Genomic DNA, 17,587 nt, shown 5'->3' with positions numbered 1-17,587 from the left:
CGAACGAACGAACCTGGAACCTCATTGAAGAAAGGCGCCAGCTCCACCTTCAACTTCTGACAACCAGCGACGTAGCAGTGCGCCAAGACCTGAAGCTGCAATACTCCCTGATACGCAGGAAAATCTACCGCAGTACTCGTCATGATCGACGAGTATGGGCTGACTCTATTGCGGATTGTGCACAACGCGCTGCTAACTCCGGCAATCTCAGGGAGATGTACAAGGCGACGAAGACCTTGGCCGGGAATCGGAACCAGAGGAAGAAGAAGCCCTTAAAAGATAAAGGAGGCCAGCTGATTGTGACATCGGAGGGACAGCTTCAACGCTGGCGGGAGCACTTCGAGGAAATCTTCCGAGTCCCAAGTGACCCCGTAACCACGGCCGTACCTGCTGCCAGCTTGCCCACATCAAACCTGGATATCGATGTGTCTCCTCCTACAGGGGAGGAGGTAATGAAGGCTATCCGTAGGCTAAAAAATGGGAAAGCCCCAGGAGTCGACCTCATCACAGCGGAAATGCTCAAAGCCGACATTACCACCGCAGCAAACGCACTGACTCCCCTTTTGCAGAACATCTGGTCAGCAGAAGAGTTACCTGATGACTGGAACAAAGGCCTTCTCATCACCGTACCCAAGAAAGGAGACCTCAGTGAATGTGGCAATTGGAGAGGCATCACTTTGCTCTCGACTCCTTCCAAGGTGCTCTGCCAGATCATCCTGGACAGGCTGTCGGGGGCCGTCGAGCCTCTTCTGCGTAAAGAGCAGGCTGGCTTCCGTCCCAACCGATCGTGCACGGACCAGATCAACACCTTGCGCATAATCCTCGAACAGGCATCAGAATGGCAGAGGGACATGTACTTGACCTTTGTGGACTTCGAAAAAGCCTTCGACACGCTGCGATGGAATTGCATCTGGGACCGGCTTCGTGAAATTGGAGTCCCCGAGAAGATCACGACCATAATTAAGGCCATCTACGGGAAATATTCTTGTAGGGTAACTCACGACGGCCTCGTCTCGGAGGACATACCGGTTCATGCGGGTGTACGCCAGGGGTGTCTCCTTTCGCCTCTCCTCTTCCTTGTTGTCCTTGATGGCATCATGCACCATACCACCAAGAACAAGCGCCGCGGCATAGAGTGGGGACTATCCAACGTCTTAGAAGATTTGGACTATGCCGACGACCTATGTCTATTGAGCCACACGCGAACCGACATGCAAGCCAAACTGGACGACCTGCAACGAGAGGCCATGGAGACGGGATTAAAAATTAACACCCGGAAGACCCAGGAAATGAGGTGCGGAGTGACGTGCTCATTACCGTTGCTTATCGGCACAGAGGGAGTGGAGAGGGTCCACAAGTTCACCTACCTCGGGAGTGTTGTGTCGGAAACAGGAGGGACCGAGGAGGACATCACGTCGAGGATCGCCAAAGGGAGAGCAACCTTCGCACAGCTCCGTCCTGTGTGGCAATCACGGAAGTTGACCAGGAGAGTTAAGCTCAAAATATTCCGGTCCAATGTCAAAACCGTATTGCTGTACGGATGCGAAACATGGAAGGCCACAAAAGACATCTCGCGTAAGCTCCAGGTCTTCGTCAATCGCTGCCTTCGTCGTATTCTCGGTATATACTGGCCCGAGAAAATCTCCAACATAGAACTGTGGGAACGCTGCGGGGAGACACCGATCGACCAGCAGATCAAACGCCGCAAGTGGAACTGGATCGGCCACACGCTCCGAAGGGACCCCGATCACATCCCGAGGCAAGCCCTAGACTGGAATCCCCAAGGGAAGCGGAAACGTGGCCGCCCTAAACAATCCTGGCGGCGGACGATCATTGCAGAGGCGGCGGCTATAGGCAGAACGTGGAGCGAAATAAAGCGCGAAGCTCAAGACCGAACGCGATGGCGGAGCACTGTGGATGCCCTCTGCCCCATCTAGGGGACATAGGACTCTAAGTCAGTAAGTCAAGTTGGGGCCTAGGTGAATAATTTTATGTAGGTATTCGCTATTATTATGTATACATTTTTATTGTTATTTGAAGTATTTACATAATATTTACATTAATTTTAAAAAATAAAAATAAACTTATATATACAACTTAAAACTAATACATTGCATCAAAAAATTGCTCCTCATCGCTGTCACTGGGTAATGTACCCAGAAGGCTGGCAGCATTGCCACGTTGGATGGCAATGCTCAACCTCTGTGCGAAATAAAAGCCAGCCCTTGGGTCACGAGAAGTGTCAAAGTGTCATATTATGTATTACATTTTTGTATTTGCAGAAATGTACTTCTTTTACAGGATTTAAGACCTTTGCAAAAATAATCAACAAAGAAGTTCACCTTTTATTTAAAAAATAATGTGTATTTTTACACGCGAAATAAATTAAGATAGTAACGTAAAGTGCGTCAAGTTTGCAGTATCACTTATCAGTTAGGATTAATTATAGAATCCACACTTATGCTAAAATGGGAGCTGTCCTTGGCAGTGATATCACCTGTGATGCAATGGGTTACGTGGCAGATAATAATAAACGCCACTGCGCTACACAATACTGTCCAATATAAAAACCTTGGAAAACTTCTTACAAGAGTAGGTACTCACTAGACAATATAAATGCTGCTTCTTCTTAACTATTACATTTAGAAGAGATTAAAATATATGCAGAGAGCGAAACTTTTAGATGCCGATTATCTTCAAAACCACGAGGGAAGCAAATTGGTAGCAACTAATGGTAGCTGGTAGCAATTAGGTAGCAACTCTCTACTTGCATTTCGAGGGGATCGGTGAGGAGTGACAGCGATTCTGACGGTATCGCATATTTATTTCGAGTTTTTCATAGTTACCTTTAGATTCAAATGGAATTTTTGATAAGAATATCTAGTAGCCTTTTGTTCTTGTTTCTTATTTTCCCTTAGCAATACTTTCCCCTCTAAAAATAATTGAGCAACCACCAAAATCTCGAACAACAGATAACTGCAGCATCTTCATCACCTAGTGCGTAACCAGGACATAGGTTCCGTTCACATCGAGTAGCCGGGTCGAGACGAAGGCGCGCGCCGGCCCGGAACGACACTCGATACGGCTGATCGCGCGTCATCAGGTTACACCCGACCACTGTACTTCAACACCTCAACATCTAATCGCCAAGGGAATTCCACCCCTATAGGTAAATCAATACAGTTTATAGTACCGTGGTTGATTGGTGGAGATAATGCTGTAAATTGCGAGATCGTGTTGGCGTCTCGCCAGAAGTATTTTGCCTAGATAATCTGAAGTGTGGTCAATAGCTGACGATGAATGCCTCGGTTACAAATTTGAGTACTAGAATTGTAACGTTGTAAGATAAAAATATTGTTTTGTGGTACAGATGGCCGCAATTGCTTGTTCTGGTACTAAGTTTGTATTAAGAGAAGGTTGTTGAGCCAAAAGTATATAAAGGTTTTAAATTACGAATTTGTGATTTTCAATTGTTTTATATGTTGGAATGTCCCTTTTCACACTTTACTTTGTTGTTTTGTTATAATAAAGTCTATTTCGAAGGTTGTAGAAAATGCAGAAAGTTTTAATAGTTAAAACGACGTGGCAAAATTTTCTTCAAATGATTATTAGGGTTTGTTTTCATGCGAATTTAATTTGAGAAAAAGAGGAAAACACTGGACCATATTAAATCGACCTCTATTGTTTTTCATTTCGTGTTTTTCTATTTTTATTCCAAACCGAAAATTAAGGCTATTGTTATCGATTACGGTACAAAACCCATTGAGATAGTTATTTATATACTTCTTGTTTCACCAGAGCCCATATGTTCCAGCAATGCAATCGAAATACGTATTATTTATCCCGCAACCACTAAATTAGTTACTTCACTGCTTTACCGCAACTGGACTGAAATGTAACAGATAACTTGATCCTTTATTATTTCCACAAATGAACTAGATTCCCACACTTTATTGGTTTGCTTGGATACTCAGTTTTAGAGAGACTCAGCTTAAATGGCTCCGTAACTTTGAATGTAAATATAAGACGTATATAAAGTAAGCCTTTACGACTTTCTGCTTAAATCCTTACAAATATTATAAAGCTGAAGAGTTTGCTAATGGTCTACATATCAATCAATAGGTCTTTTTAAGTGCAACATTTCTCCTTAACATACCACTTATCAATTAGTATTTTAGAAGATATAGCCCAAGAAAGTGTTCATTCGGAAACCAGAGAATTAATTTGAAAAATTCTTCAGTGCTAGATAGCCTGTTTACCAAGAAAGGCTGTAATCGACTTTTTATCCAAGTGCTCGGAGTAGGCCCTAAAGGAAGTGGGTGAAAATGCTAGTGGAAGGTTTTTTTTTTCATAATAAAAATGGCTGCAATTACAACTGTCCTTTTTACTTAAATGTTTTATTTTATTGCTGTGTTCCTTAAAGTCGTTGTTATGATTTCCTGTATGTTAATGTTAACATGCGTAGGTCAATAAAGGTTTCTCAAGGGTAGACGGTTCAGAGGGCAAGGTATTTCTAAAGTACCTTATAGTAGTATTATACCTTAGTATTTATTATGCGTTATATTAGTAGTATACCTTATAATAATATAGATAGTGTAATAAGCTAAGCCACATTGCGAATACTCTTGTACAGTAGTGGTTACATAAGAGAGTACATAAGAGAGTACATAAGAGAGTACGTAAGAGAGTACATAAGAGAGTACATAAGAGAGTACATAAGAGAGTACATAAGAGAGTACGTAAGAGAGTACATAAGACAGTATATAAGAGAGTACATAAGAGAGTACATAAGAGAGTACATAAGAGAGTACATAAGTGAGTACATAAGAGAGTACATAAGAGAGTACATAAGAGAGTACGTAAGAGAGTACATAAGACAGTATATAAGAGAGTACATAAGAGAGTACATAAGAGAGTACATAAGTGAGTACATAAGAGAGTACATAAGAGAGTACATAAGAGAGTACGTAAGAGAGTACATAAGAGAGTACATAAGAGAGTACATAAGAGAGTACATAAGAGAGTACATAAGAGAGTCCATAGAAGATTGAATTAGAGAGTGCATAAGAGGAGAAATTTCGCACAGGACGCTGGTAGATTTAAATCCGGCACTGCTCTTGTACGATTGATTGCACAAGTAGGGTACTCGTGGTAAGCCTCACAAACTAGACTACATAAAGGCGATTATCACACTGCCCCGCATGATGCAGCGTAGTGCGTGGATGCGTTTTTTCCGTTGTATGGAAATATCTCCGTTTGTATGGAAAACACGCATAGTCCAACACGTTCCTGCGGATCACGCACATACATGCGGAGAAACACGCACCCCCGCGCGTAGGTGCGGGGCGAGACGCAAGGTATGGCACACTGAATCCCGCAATGCCGCGCGTGATTTTGAATGGGCGTGACGTGTATATTTGAAAATGGAACTCGCTGTGCGTGAATTTACAAAACGCACCTACGCGCGTGAGTGCGTGAAAAACCCGCACGATGATGCAGATCTGCACTCCCGCAGGAACGCGCGTAGGTGCGTCGACACGCAAGATGCAGCGTGATGCGGGGCAGTGTGAAGATCACCTTATGTGTGCCAAACAAAAAACTGCGACATTTCAGCAAAAAGTTCTCATTCCAAATTATTTCTACCATCTCTTATCTACATCGGTTCGTGACTGCAAAAACGATTAAAACATGTTCGAGCACATGACATTTCAAAACTTGTGGAAATCCCGAGAGAAAGGTTAATATGTCTAGATTATTTCAGCGTTATGTATGTACCTACAGTTGTAGTCACGATTTAGAAAAGATGCAGCCTGTATGGAGTTTCTATATAAAGTGAAATTTATATGATAAATGGTAGCATCGTTGATGGACCACCCGTACGGTGGACGACTGGTCATTTGTCACTGGAAAACCAATACAAATTTTTAATCACACAAAAATTACAACCACACCCTTATTCCGAAGGTAATTAGAACTATTTTTCGTAAACAAAAAGTATTTCAACAGCACATCTAATTGGCATAGAGATCATAACAAACTTAGATTCTATTAAATGGAATTGGGAAGATCGAATTGAAGTCAGGAAATTTGATTCCATTGACACCACATTTGTCTACACCAAATTAGATATTGAATGAATCATTCAATCTCATAGCAATACAATAAAAGCTATGAACCAAATACGTATCACAGATATTTGACTCTAAACTAAGCAAATGGGATTTCAGGTCAAAAAGCCGTTAATGGGCACGTAACGTACACAAATCCTAGTATAAGTATTCTATTTCAGCGAGAACTTAAATCGGCACTAGAGTTCCGTAGAACAGATTATAAATCAACCTTTACCGTCTCAGTAATGTTCCACTATAAAATATGACCAGGAAACGAAATAACGAACCGAACCCATTCATCCGTTCGGACAATTTACCGTGAAAGTAATTTAAATCGATTTCAATGGCCGTCGCGTTTTTAATCAAAACTCCATCAATTATTCGACTAACAATGTTTATACGATATTAATTAATTGCTTACATTTATCAATGGGTATTTGAATGCGTAACATGATTGATAAGTGTGGCATTTATTAACATAGATTATGATGAATCATTTCGCGAGAAAGTCCGAGGTTGTAGACTAAGTATTAAGCTGTAAGAAACATGTGTGCTAATCCTAATGGGTAATTAATAGACGCCATGTTGGTTTTGTATTTTGAAAGTTTATAAGTAATTGATGATAAGCTAGATGCTTAAAACGTTTGGCTTATATTAGCATTAATGAGCAATGCATACATATAGATACCTAGACAACGAATAAAACCTAAGATTTTAATCGGATAAGATAGATATTATGACGTTGTTGTATCTTTAGTACACCTGTTGCCTATTTATTTGCTATTGTAAGATAAATTATGAATCATTTTGCTTTACCTGTTGGCCGATGAAGGCAAAAGTCATTAGCGATTTCCTTCATTATACTCACAGAATAGAAGAGATGCGACGAACATTAAAAGATTTCTATAGACCTGCTTAATTATTATTTTCTTGATTTCAAAAGATTATCTTTAACCACATTGATCATGAATAATTTCCACTTTAGTACCTATGCGTAATAAAAAGGTTATAAATATTTGATGTAATCTTTTTTTTTTTCACTCAAACAGAAAGCTAAGAATAAAAGTCACAGAAAAAAGATCGGAAGTAATCTAGCTACGAATTACTAGAAAAAATATTTCATTATATCGATCTCCATTCTGATTCTAATTTGCGTGTAATTAATTTTAATTATCGTCATTAAAGGAACATTACGTGTGAAGTGAATCGGCTGTTATATTTATAAAATCAGTTATCGGCTCAGCGGGTGGTTGCTTGAGAGCATTCACTTTTCCTATGTGATGCAACAACTCTGATATTTGCCTTGTGAACTTGTGTTCCTCTGGAAGCGAGAGATTTGCTATGTGAAGCTATGGAAGTGAAGTATGGTTCAGAATCAGGAGTGGGTATGTTTTACTATAGAGTACAAGTTTGTAGCCTGGCTCTCTTGTATGTATATGTACATGTACAGTCAGCACCAAAAGTCGATGAACAGAATCAATATGACAAAACACCTGTTCACAATAAAGTGCCATAAGTTATAGTCGCAACTAGGAAACAAAATAGACTGTACACCAGAAACTTACAAAAGTCGTTAAACACGAGTATTTCAAAAGTATCTGTGCACTATAGTTCGGCCATTCAGAGAATGCGTTCCTGACACGTCGCGATTGAACTGACGACGTAATAACATTAATTGATTATTGATATAATAATGTTGTTTTAATGCTCCTCAATTGTTAAAACGGTAAACAACCAGCAAAAATATTTTTATCGTAACTGCAACGCCATTGCAAAGTTACGTCGTCAGTTCAATCGCGACGTGTCAGGAACGCATTCTCTGAATGGCCGAACTATAGTATTCCTAAAGTCACTGTACACCATCAATCCAAATGTCGCTGAACATCATTGTATCAAAAGTCACTAAACAGCAGTAAATACAAAATTAGGTTAACAAAGTATATTTTTAATGTTGCCGTGTGTTAATGTACTTTTGACTCTTATGTTGTTCAGCTACTTTTGGGACAGTACTTGCTTGACCTTAATAATGTATGTTAACACGTTAGTATCTATTTCAATAATTTTAATAATTATTTTGGAAATACACTCTTTTGCAAAAAAAGCGGGCACCTATGCGAAATCTTAGTTTTAAGGACTTTACGTGTATTTCAAAGGGTTTTAATGATTGTAGTATGTTTCTAGCATCAATAGGGTTAGCCAAGCATGCGTGAGAGTGTATTCTAAATTTGAATTTTGTACAATTGCTAAGAAATTGGTTAAACCTTGTTTTGGACTAATTGCTGGCAGAAAGTTCGTCGGTGTTTTGAAAAGTTTTTGAAGTGATTTTCAGAAAACTGATAATGCAGTCTTAATTAATGTACCTTTTTTTTAGATCAAAACATTTTTGAAAAACTATGCGTATTTGATAAAATTTTCACCTGCCCTAAATGGGCTATACTGATGATTGATGGCAATGTTAAGAGTTTCGGTATTTTAGTGTAAAGCGTTCTTCTGTTTAGATATTATACCCACGTGTTTTAAAATATCGCTTTTTCATAATTAAACACTGTTTAGAGGAGTATCAGTACATTGGGCTGCGACAAAACCAATTTAAAGTAAGCAGTGCCGATCACAACTCGTCTCCTTTCGGACTTTAACATTTTTAAAAATCTTGAAATTCTACAAAATACAGAAAATAGCGCATAGACTGTGAGCACAAGGTCTTAAGGTCTCGTAATCACTGATTTTCAAACAACCTCGTCTCTTGGGAAACTCCGTAGACCTCCGAAGATCTATGAGTCTGAGCGTTCAAATACCGTGTTTTCGTCCCACTGACATTTTATTAAATAAACTTGCCTGCACCGAGATTTCCTAGCATCTACAGCACTTTCCTGCTTAAATCATAACAATAATTGGCTATCTGCTCATTTCTTAAGAAACTTACGTTTGGTCAATACCTTTGAATTCTTGACTCCCTTTCAGCGAAATCATCGTTTAGTAACCCGATACCTATGGAGTTATAGAGAGCTTCAACGCGGCAATAATTAGACTTTTTAGATAGCATAAACCCTCCTCATCATTTTTCATGTGGTTAATTTTAACATTTATCACAAAAATTGGTATTTTTTAATGACAAAGTACGATAGGAGACGAGTTGCGATCGGCACTGCTTACTTTAAATTGGTTTTGTCGCAGCCCAATGTACTGATACTCCTCTAAACAGTGTTTAATTATGAAAAAGCGATATTTTAAAACACGTGGGTATAATATCTAAACAGAAGAACGCTTTACACTAAAATACCGAAACTCTTAACATTGCCATCAATCATCAGTATAGCCCATTTAGAGCAGGTGAAAATTTTATCAAATACGCATAGTTTTTCAAAAATGTTTTGATCTAAAAAAGGGTACATTAATTAAGAATGCATTATCAGTTTTCTGAAAATCACTTCAAAAACTTTTCAAAACACCGACGAACTTTCTGCCAGCAATTAGTCCAAAACAAGGTTTAACCAATTTCTTAGCAATTGTACAAAATTCAAATTTAGAATACACTCTCACGCATGCTTGGCTAACCCTTTTGATGCTAGAAACATACTACAATCATTAAAACCCTTTGAAATACACGTAAAGTCCTTAAAACTAAGATTTCGCATAGGTGCCCGCTTTTTTTGCAAAAGAGTGTATTTCCAAAATAATTATTAAAATTATTGAAATAGATACTAACGTGTTAACATACATTATTAAGGTCAAGCAAGTACTGTCCCAAAAGTAGCTGAACAACATAAGAGTCAAAAGTACATTAACACACGGCAACATTAAAAATATACTTTGTTAACCCAATTTTGTATTTACTGCTGTTTAGTGACTTTTGATACAATGATGTTCAGCGACATTTGGATTGATGGTGTACAGTGACTTTAGGAATACTAGTGCACAGATACTTTTGAAATACTCGTGTTTAACGACTTTTGTAAGTTTCTGGTGTACAGTCTATTTTGTTTCCTAGTTGCGACTATAACTTATGGCACTTTATTGTGAACAGGTGTTTTGTCATATTGATTCTGTTCATCGACTTTTGGTGCTGACTGTACATAAAGGGTATCTAATGATTATTTCCCTAATGTATATGACAGCTCCATACGATTCTCCGTATGAGAGGAGGTCTGTGCCCAGCAGTGGGATGAGATAAAGGCTGTAACGTAACTTACGTAACGTATACGACTTATGTACAGATTTCAAAGATAGCAAGGCTAATTTATAATAGAGTGACGTTTTAATGTTTTTTTTTCGGATTCAGACAGGAAGAAGTAATTTTATCAGACAATTAAATCTAGGTAAGTAATGTTTGATACTTTTTCTGATGACCTTCTTAGTAAAACAATGTTTGATCAATTAGCAAGTCCTTGTGCCCAATGTTAATTGATTCGATTAACTGATGTACAAATCGATACATCGATTGATTGAAACAGCTAAGAACTTATCTTTTGGTGTTAACCGTATTCTTCTCACAAAGAATGTTAACTACAACAATATTGTACTTTTGGGTAATTTCAATTACCTAGTTTACTGTAAGTAAGTTTTTGTTAAACATACGAAATTGAGGCTTTATTTTGAGCATACAATATTTATAGCTAAGCTTTCTTATCTAGAACACAGTCTTTAGTTGAGTAAGCAATGGCTGCCCCATTTCACATGAGCGCCGCTAACGTGATAAATGCAGTGCGCGCACGACCGTCAAAAGCTTATCGCTTTCAATATTCCTATCAGCTTGAATATTTACATTGAATTCGACTATATTTTGCTGAGATAACTTGAGTTTTTTGGGCTTTTTAGGGAAACAGACATCCCCCTGTTTTGTGTTTCGCACGTGACAAGTAATGTTACTGTTGGTAGATCTCTGATCAATATTCAACATGTGATAAAAATAAGTCAAGTCGAGTCAACTGCTTTCAGATGACATCACAGTATTGTCTTTTGAAAACTATGACCTTAGAAATGTATAAACTGTCAACGTGATTTGCCATTTAAGTACGCAAATGTCAAATAAACTGAAAACAACATAACTGAAAACAATAGTACGGAACGTGAGATGCAATTCTCCACAGACAACTCGTGAGTTACCTTGTGCGCTGGCGCCGGCATTGTTACAATTTAAGATATAGCTGTTAAAATGTACCGTAAACCACCGGTCTAGAATCATCCAAATAACAAAGACTCATTTTAATTAATATAGTAGGTCACCTGAAACCGACCGCCAAATGAATTAAAAGTATTAAAACCTCGTAACATTATTAATCTTGTTCATCAAAGTAAAACTTGATAAAACACGATGACTTATCTTTCAACATAGACAAAATTACAATTATTATAATCTATTGTAACGCTTACCTTATAAGATCGAGCGATAGGACTTTTTGTAGCAGCACAAAAACTGCGTGTACCATGACTAAAGGTAATGCGCAGTCATTGTACCATAACTCTTTGATCAGCATACACTACCGACTAATCTGTAACATTGTTCATCAAGTTTCAAGGTAAAACGGCAATGTACCTATTACACAAGCCATAAGAAATAAGGTCGGTTCGTATCGCACGTTTTTGTTCCCCCGTCACCGTCTACCATCGGTCTAGTCGCTGTAAGTCAATGACAGGCCTACTTTCTCAGACGATTCGCGTCATATAATCTTTTGGCCGTTACTGTAACTGGACAATGGGATTGTTATTACTTGGAACGGACACCACAATTATTGGCCACCTCAATTTGACTGTAGGTTAATTATATTTAGAAGAAATGCCCTAGATTAGCACGTGTGGTCGCTAAAAGAGCAATCGGTAATGGGTCCATCTTGTAATAAAATTAATATGTTAATATAGAATATTGATTAATATACCTACCTACTTTATAAACTTAACCTACAGTAACAAGCTTACCAAAAATATGGTAAATTGGTTTAAAGCTTCTGTCAATCTTGAGGTCTCTTCTAAGTTTGCTGAACATACGTTATTCAGTCAGAATTACGGATCATTTGAGGCGAGTACTAAGTTAAAACTTTTTTAAAAGTTCGGTTATTTTTGACATTATTTGTGAACGATATCGAATAGTATTTTATATACTGAAATACACAATGGGGTTATGTAAAGCTCGTTACACACGTGCGTTATAAATCAACTGGTTCAGATAAAGCTTTCACTGTTGTTGTTATCTGTGGATTATTAAGGTATTGTTTCATGACCTAAAATACCTGAGTATTAATATTTTGTGGTGTTCAGAGTGTAACTGGCTCTGAATTGTTATTTTTCTTTTATTTATCCCTCGTTTGCCTAGTTTAAGAGGATCATGGGGTTTCAACGGGGTTTTACATCAACTTCTCCAGTGAGAATTGTTCATTTTTAATTTAATATTAAATTTAAATTATTCAAAGTAGCAATAGCAACTGCAATAAAGAATGCCATTGATAAATGTCTTTAGTTACAAAAAAAATATTATTTTCTATAATTGAGGACGACTGCTTTCAGCTATCTTCCTGTTCTATAAATAGATTTTATGTTGAGGAAAATTAAAAATTATGTATAAGAAATAATGAGGTTTCCAATGTCTGCATAATGTACATATTTTATAGCCACAAAGTTCTATATAAGTAAGAACTAGTTGGGTAAAAGGTAACAACAACTGAACATCATCCTTCCTTATATAAAAATAGAAAGTAATCGCAAACAGTCTCATTATAATTATGCAGGTACATGTAAAGCCGTTTTCCGCTCATTTGTAACTAAGTAACCTGATTTTGATAACACCTCACAGGTGGTTGACCTCGTTTGTATTAAGTGCTGATAACTGCCATAATATAGACCATATAAGCCATGTTATATTTAAAACCATCCTTTAAGTTATAAGAAGTTGTTATGTGTGTATATTTGTCCATAATATCTATGTTTTTACGAACGCATTTTCATGAAGGTCTCTGCACACAGCGGGCGCGGCGCGGCGGGACGGGACGGCAACGCGACACTGAGCAGTTGTAATGTACTAGATATTACGGAGGCCGCCACATAGAGCCGTCCCGCTCAACGCGACGCGACGCGACGATCTAGTACATTGTGTCGCGTCGCCGTCCCGTCCCGCCGCGACGCGCCCGCTGTGTGCAGAGACCATGAAACTTAATAGCAGTAATATATCTTAGCAGAAGTCAAACAATTTTTATTACATTTCTATAGGTCTTTAAAAGCACTTATGAACTTCAAAAATACAAACAAAGATTTAAGTTGCACGTTCCAAAAGTTGCTATCTATGGAGAAGAACAAGCAAGAAACTCCATGGTTTGTGGAAGAATATACAATGCTACTTTTTATTCAGGAGCGGGAAATAATTCAGGAAGCGGGTGAAACCATTGGCAGAAGCTGGTGCATAAAGTAAATCTAAATAATAAACTGTGTTGTTTATAAACGTAATGTAAAATTGTTTATATGTACAACGGGTCACGGTCAGTGAGTGCTATAAAAAGTTAAAGCGCTGCATGAGTCATATCATACAGGTAAGTAATAATGTTTCGACGACAAACTGAGAGAAACTGTCTAGCGTGCTCCAGTTTTTAGGCAGAATGAAAGTAAGTTGCTAAAAAACATAAACAACCTTAGTATCTGCTACTGGCTCTAAGAGGAAATTAAAAGCTAAATACTAAAAAAATATGTTAGCAATATCATACTAACAAAATATCTCCCTCCAATTTTATCTGAGAACGTCCACAAATGTGTACTTAGGAAAATAATGAGTCGATCTATACTGACCATCTTCGTCAAAACTACCTATTAGGGTTTTTCAATGGTACTTTTATTGTTGGCAGCCTAGCAGGCTAGTCCTAAAAAACCTTATTTTATACTATTAATTTTTATTTCCAGTGAATCGAAGTAAAACGCTTCACAAATGAAGCCACTAGAAAGAAACTACCAGTTTTTATAGTGTACCTAATCATTGTTTTCATGGCCTGAATGAACTATAATCTAATTGGCGATAAAATACACCCAGCAATTTGCAGACGCTGCTACTCAAGTACAATCGAGAACATCAATGTTTAGTACGCTATTGACGAGCAAACTTATTACCTAGTTAACTAGCTGATTAGGCAGTTAAATTGCTTTATAGGAGTCGGCAGAAATATGTTTTGAGCGTTCGCTACAATTTATGTAAGCACTTTTTGTATCGATGATACGTCAAAATCTTCGCGTTCCAATTCTGGAAGTGGAGCTCAAAAACACTTATCGAGTGCGTTAATTGATATCGAGTCATGCGATAGCAATACAATAGTACTTCCGAGTGCAATGACTCCACCGATTGTGCGGCCATCAGGTCAGCTACTAATTTACTACAGTTAAATGTTAATGTACGCAGGATACGCTTTAGAAATCGGGTTACTTGGCATTTACTTCATAACAGTAATTATCATTTACGATAGAAACGCAATTTCCTTTTTACGCTTGAGGCTCTTAGGGGCGTTTTATGACCGCGCAGAACTTGAAGAACATGATTTTAAGCACTTCTCATCTATTACTTTAGTTGTGTTCGGCCGCCTACGAGAAATTGTTTTTACGATAAACACTTAACAGCACGTTAAATTGAGATATTGATGATTTTGAATCGCGTGATGAGAATTTATTTTTATTGAGGTTCAACTAGGTTTTTGGCACGGTCCCTATCTCTTTAGATACAACTCTTGTTTTTAACCAGAAGTTTTCAGAAACTACAAAGCCGCAATTGATATGAACTTAAAATAAATCAGTTCAATATTTACTTTTAAACTATGCTTGATTAAACATGCATGAGTCATACAAAATCATACGACAAACCAGCTTAAAATATCGGAAGGTCGTTTTTGGAGCAAATTCACTTCACATTTCTACGTTTAAGTAGTATGATAATGTCGCGAAAGTTCCTAGTTCGTGTCGCAGCCAGTTGGCGGTTGATAAGGATGCAGCCAAGGATGTGTCAGGTGGCACGTGCGAGCTCCTGCGAGTGGCGGAACTCCGCTAATTGTGTCCTGGACGCAAGGTCACGACGGCCACCGCTAACTGTATCAATACGAAGATTGCTGTTGAAATGCGGGTGAGTACTGTAGGGATAGCGGAAAAGTTGTAACATTTTTTTGCAAGAATATTTTGGTGCTGCATCAAAAATGTTTGTGAAATAACAGGTAGTAGGTATATAAAGGATAGCAAAAGATGAGACAGAAAGCAAATGAAGTACATACTTTGCAAAATTATTTTCACATGAGTGTGAAATATGGCTTTTCAATTTATATAATAGTCACACTTAACAAAGTTACGTGAATGAAACAGTGTTGAACCAGTAAAAAGCTCGCAGACACGTTCGACAGCTAAACTACAGCATTTACTTACCACTTACAGTAATAGCAGAGAAATGTGTTGTTTCAGTGATCTTGGGTCGTGAACGAAAGCGACCCCACATAGTGTTGGTATCACGGAGGAAGGAAACATGAATGGAGATCCTATAAGGCAGGTAGGTCAGGCAATTTCTTCTAGGTCAACTACGGACGGTGGAAGTGATCAAAATGATCAGTTACTAGTGAACTAACGAGGCGTGCGGAATCCTTGAGACATTTGTCAAAGATTGGTTTTGATTGATCGGTGAATAGGCGTATGAGGGCGGACCTAGTAACGTTCCTCATCCCCCGAACAGCCGCAGTTTTGACAACGCTACTTCCTTAGGAGATTTTCCGTTAAGACATCTCCGCTCGTCATTCTGTTCTCCATGGTTAGAACTATTATGCAGGTAAGCTCGAAGCGATACTTGACATAAACATCATCGCACCTGCGATCCCTGAAGGGAAAGGTGTATGTAGTAATGTGCCAATGACATCATTTTATAGCCCTTGTGGGATACGACGAGCCCTTTTATTAGGTAAAAGTTTGAATAACTCTAATAATAACTATTGTGAATTATAGTTTTGTTTTATATTAATGTGCTTTTGACTTTACATAAATTCATAGTTATAATACACTAGCCGTTTTCCCGCGGTTTCACCCGCGTCCCGAGGGAGCTACTGTCCGCACCGAGATAAAATATAGCCTATGTTACTTGCAGATAATATAGCTTTCTAATGGTGAAAGAATATTTAAAATCGGTCCAGTAGTTTTTGAGTTTATCCATTACAACCAAACAAACAAAGTTTTCTTCTTTATATTATTAGTATAGATATGTGATATTATGTGTTTTTTTTCTTGTAAAACACTGGTACTCAGCTGAATCCGGTTAGACTTAAAGCCGACGTCAACATAGTTGGGAAAAGGCTCGGAGGATGATGATGATGTTTTTTTTCTTATTTATAGGTTTTTTGTTTGATACAGTTTGTTTGCTAACTGTACCCAGTGAGGCGGAGTCCCAGTTTAATTTGGCTACGTATGAAGATTGATTGCGCCCACCCTGGGATTATTTTGTCTACACAACAAACGGTGACGTGACGTTGCACTCAGCGTCTCAGGACGTCCTTATTTTGCCGACAATTCGCAAGGAAATAACATTTTGAGGCAGACAGTTTTATAGTGCTTGATTACTTTCCTTTGGTAGCATCGACACTCGTTATTTTTAACATTACACCAACCTCTAGCACGACCTCTGATTTATTGGCCGTAAATGTAAGGAGCAGATATTATAAGCCTTCATTTTATTTTGTTTTATGATAGTTCAGAGATGGTTTGAATATTAATCAGGCAATTAGGCATAATGATTCTAGGAGTATGAATATCGAGGTTCTTTTGAGTGAAAGTAGTGATAATTAACTAGAGCAGTTAATGTTCTTTTTTTGGGTAGGATGCTATTTTTATTTACCTCAAAATCTGTACATTACATATTTTAAAATAAACTACATAGATCATTGAAAAAAAAAAAACTTAAAACGAATAAAGGGCGTATTGTATGTCTAGGGTTTGTTAACTTTCTGTAATGTTCTTCCTTTCAGGTTTTCCTCAAAGTGATATAAATTGTACGAGAAGACGAGATGTCAGGTAAATTAGTCGTATTTGAATTACATTGCAATTTTTTTATCTATATAAGGAAAATTAATTTCGAGGTATTATAGTAAACGATTTATTTATCGCTTATTTTTATACCTATTGTACTTTTGTACTTTGTTTGAACAGAATAGAATACTAAAATACTAAAAACGATTAGAATATTAAAAGAGTATTCTTGTTTGGACACCATTCGGTATTTTAAATTTGTGCCAAAACAGAAACAAATAAAACAATAAAACTATGTGGTTTAACTATGAATGACCGTGATCGTATTAGGATACATAATATGAATTAATACTGTTAATTAATAATAAAAAAATGTATTAAATTTTCTACATGGTACAATGTTCAGGTGATATTTAAAACCGTCACTGTCATGTCTTTTGTTTTGCTACATCAGCTGACGGTATGTAGATAGTCACAATGAAGCAGTAAAAAGCTATTTGGTACACAAACAAAAAAGTCTTTAT

The sequence above is a fragment of the Helicoverpa zea genome, chromosome 1 (assembly GCF_022581195.2).
Source record: "Helicoverpa zea isolate HzStark_Cry1AcR chromosome 1, ilHelZeax1.1, whole genome shotgun sequence".
In the NCBI taxonomy this organism is placed as follows: domain Eukaryota; kingdom Metazoa; phylum Arthropoda; class Insecta; order Lepidoptera; family Noctuidae; genus Helicoverpa; species Helicoverpa zea.
The sequence above is the reverse complement of the archived record's forward strand: the minus strand, read 5'-3'. Positions refer to the sequence as shown.